The sequence below is a fragment of the Nannospalax galili genome, unplaced genomic scaffold, assembly GCF_000622305.1.
Source record: "Nannospalax galili isolate Female #2095 unplaced genomic scaffold, S.galili_v1.0 scaffold70, whole genome shotgun sequence".
In the NCBI taxonomy this organism is placed as follows: Eukaryota; Metazoa; Chordata; class Mammalia; order Rodentia; family Spalacidae; genus Nannospalax; species Nannospalax galili.
In genome coordinates this window covers 511,821-515,661 of record NW_008328543.1, presented here as the reverse complement: position 1 = coordinate 515,661, position 3,841 = coordinate 511,821, and the positions used below count along the sequence as shown (strand labels likewise).

General features: G+C 40.4%; 1 protein-coding gene across 7 annotated transcripts in view; it reads left to right on the top strand.

Annotated features, from left to right (window-relative positions):
- The window catches only part of LOC103729463 (protocadherin-15), a 1,150,197-nt gene that overhangs the window by 649,779 nt on the left and 496,577 nt on the right, over positions 1-3,841 (top strand). The gene's annotated exons all lie outside the window — the stretch shown is intronic.

Below are 3,841 nucleotides of genomic sequence, written 5' to 3'. Positions count from 1 at the left end.
ATATATATATATAATATATGAGAGAGGTATATATTTGTGATTTTGTGATATACATAGAGAGAGGTGTATGTTTGTGATATATATATATATATATATTTAATAAAAGAGAGAATATGAAGCATTTCCTCTCCTACCTAAAAAATATTTATTTCTTTATTTGCCCATCTGTTGGTTTCATTCAAATTTCTTCATCAGAGAACACATGAGACAGTTTCTCCCTTTTGTCTTATTTTCTGGGTGGTCTCAGTAACAACACAGTGTGAACTCTTCTTCGCTGCTTGGCTAAACTGACTCCTGGAGACAGATGACTTGGTCTGATATCATCCAACTGAGTTTAGGTTCTTCATATGTGAAGCTTTGTCGGTTCTCAGTGTGAGAGGTGGATGTGTCTGAGGAATTACAGAACAAGCCGTATGTTACATTCAGGAAATCAGAAGCTCCATCCCCAGGACAGTCCTGTTAATCAGCACTGTTTATATCAAGTGCATCTAAATTAAACATTCACATCCTTTCCTTCAGTGGAGAATTTAAATATCTAGGCTAAAAATGAATTTTCATAAGTAGTAATAAGTACTGCTGCTTGGAAGCAAAAAACAAATATAATTTAAAAGTCATGAAACTGTATTGAAGGAACACATTATAAACATGTCCTCAATAACAAATCACTGTATCAGTTCTGTTTCATAAAACACTCTCTTCTATTCGCATTCGCACAGAGCAGGCAAGCTTTTTCTCCCATTACACGTTCACAAAACATGTTTTTTAACAAGACAATTTGTGTGATCATAGGAAGCTACCCTGTATAACCTGCATTGTGATAAATTGGCTTCACTTCTGAGTTCATTACTTGTGGTCTTTTCTAAATGGACTTGCACAGCCTCCACCCGACTGAGTGGAGCAGTGTACCTGCCTCTACTGCAGAAGGGCAGGGCCGACCCTTAAAGTGCTGTGCAGCTGGTTGGCTGATCTTCAGCACCTTGCCCTCCCCCACCATCCTTTCTTACTCACCCCTGACGGTGAGTGACTGTAGATTCTTAAGCTCTGCAGGTGTTTGTAAGCATGCATTGTTTTCAGGAGAACCCCTAGGTGTGTGATATCCCAGGTCCCTCTGTGGACCTGTCTCCAGGAAAAGTCTCACATGCTGTTACCTAGGCTGGGCTTCCAACCAAGCTTCCCATTCCTCCCTCAAAATTCCTCCCTCGATTCAGGAGTCTATGGTGTCCCTTTGGTTTTCTTTTGTTTGGTTGTTTAAATTTCCTGAGTTACATGTGTCTAAAAAAGGTTTCCATAGTTCCTTTTGTTAAAATTTCATGCAAAGTCATGATCAAATATCCATGGGTGACATCAGCTCAGTGTGTCATGAGTAGCACACAGGAGCACTGCACTGGTCATGTGTTTGGGTTCACAGATACAGTTTCTATTCAGGTGCTTATCCAGGTCTAGGTGCAAGATTCTGGTAAAGGAAGGCAGTGGTGATGGTCCTAAGAGAATAGAAACATTTAAAAAGTTAGAGGCAAAGGTTATTCTCAGCACTGACAAATGCCTGGTTTAATTATTGCATTCTGACAGTTGACAACTGATTTACATACAGAAAAGCTTCAAAAAGTTTGAAGGAGAAACAGTTTATTGAGCTTTCTTTATTTTCTTATTTATTGCTAAATTATAAATAGTGCTTTTCTGGAGTTCAGGTTTTCAATACTCTTAGTGTTTTTCTATATACACTCTTATTTAACCACATGGTGAAGAATCGCGCTCAACACACAGGGACAAAACCAAGTTTCGGGATGCAAAAGCGAGAGGAATTTATTCATACACAGGCGCCTGCGGACGCAGAGTCCCGCTCGGGTCAGGACTTGCGTGCCGGGCTTAGCTTGGGAGGGCCTTTTATAGAGCAGAAGCAGGGTACAGAAGCAGATGCATGGTTACAAGATTATTATTAGTGCATTTCAATGGGTACAAGGTATGAGGAAACAGTATTGCCAAATTCAGAGGGGGCTATGGGTGAAACTGATTGTTATCGTTAACTTCCCAGTAGGGGCTGTTATCACTAACTTCCCGGTAGGGGCCTCAGGGTGGTGGCAGGTGGTCCAACTGCAAACGTCCTATCTTCCACTGCTAGTTTCACAAGACCTGGGTTAGAATCTTGGCTTATCGAATGGCTGATTACAGTTCTTTTTCTAAAATGGCCTTCCTGCTGTCAGTCGGGTCCTTCAAAAGAATTCCCCTTTCTCTACAGCCTCCCCAACATTTGGTGTCATTAGTTTCTTGATTTTAACAAGTCTTACTGGGGAAAGATGAAATGTTAAAGTGGTTTTAATTTGCATTTCCCTAATGATTGAGGATTTGAACACTTTATGGTGTTTCTTAGTCATTTTTATTTCTTTGCTTGAGAACTCTATGTTCAGGTCCTTAGCAGATATTTTAATTGGGCCATTTTTTTTCTTGTTTCTTTGTTTTTTTTTTTGTTTTTTTTTTTGTTTTTTTTAGTACTTTTTATATTCTGGACATTAAACTCCTGTCAGATGTGCTGATGGTGAAGTTTTTCTCCCACTCAGTGGGTCTCCTCTTTGTTTCCTTAGTCGTTGCTTTTGCTGTACAGAAGCGCTTTAGTTTAATGAAGTCCCACTTGTCAATTGTTGACCTTAATTACTAAGCATCTGAGGTCATATTTAGAAAGTACTTTCCTATACCTATATCTTGTAAGCAGTATGGATTACTCTTAAAAATCTAAAAATGCATCTACAATATGATCTGGTTATGCCACTCCTTGGCATACACCAAAAGGACTCATCCTACTGCACAGATACTTGTACATCCATGTTTGTTGCTGCTCTTTTCACAATTGCTGAGAAATGGAAACAACCTAAATGTACCTCAAGTGAGGAATGGATAATGAAAATGTGATATATTTATACAATGGAGTTCTACTCAGTCATAAGCAAAGACGAAATCCTGAAATTTGCATATAAATGGATGGAACTGGAAACTCTTTTACTAAGTGAAGTAGCACAGACTCAGAAACACAAGGGACATGTGTTACTCCTCATTTGTGGATCTTAGCACCAAATTCATATGTGTGAGTATATATCCTGAGGTAACTGCAGGAACCAGGGAAATGGAGAGGGATCATGGAGGTAAAGGGAAGGAAAGAGCCTGAGAGAGGGGATACAGAAAACAGATGCTATTACCAAGGAAGAAATGGGGAAAGTTGGGGTATTCAACTGAGAAGGGAAGAGGGATATAAAAGGAGCCATGGGGGTAAAGGGAAAGGTAGCGCTCAAGAGAGGGGGGAATCACAGGAGCCAGGTATGATCAAGGGGAAAATGGAGGTACTTTAACTGGGAAGGGAGGAGGGAGTTTAGACATGGAGAGAAGAAGTAGAGATACATAAAGATTAAGTGGTATGAAAAGCAGAAGGAAATTTAATAGCTCCAAAGGGTACTGAAAAACATCTAATATCTGAACATGAGTGCATGTGCATACCTGAAGGCTATATAACAAGAAACATGGTGCCAGACAGGAGAAACCTCCCCTCCAGTTGTTGATAGGGAAGTCCAAGAGACTCCCAAAATAACACAGGCTATTGCTGTAGCCCTTGAATACCTCCCAGCATAGAACTGGAGAAATGGGCAGCAGGACCCAACCCTACCAGAACTACTGGCAGCTGATCACTGCTGGGTAAAGTAGAGTTGACATTTAAGGAGGAGACTCTAGATAGGCTGACTAGGCTCCAGTGGATGAACTTGTAATGAGGGACATGTGAGTACACAAACTTGATTCGATAGGCCTTATTAATATAGATGAAGGAAAACCTGAAATCCGGTGGGGGGGCATGGAGGGC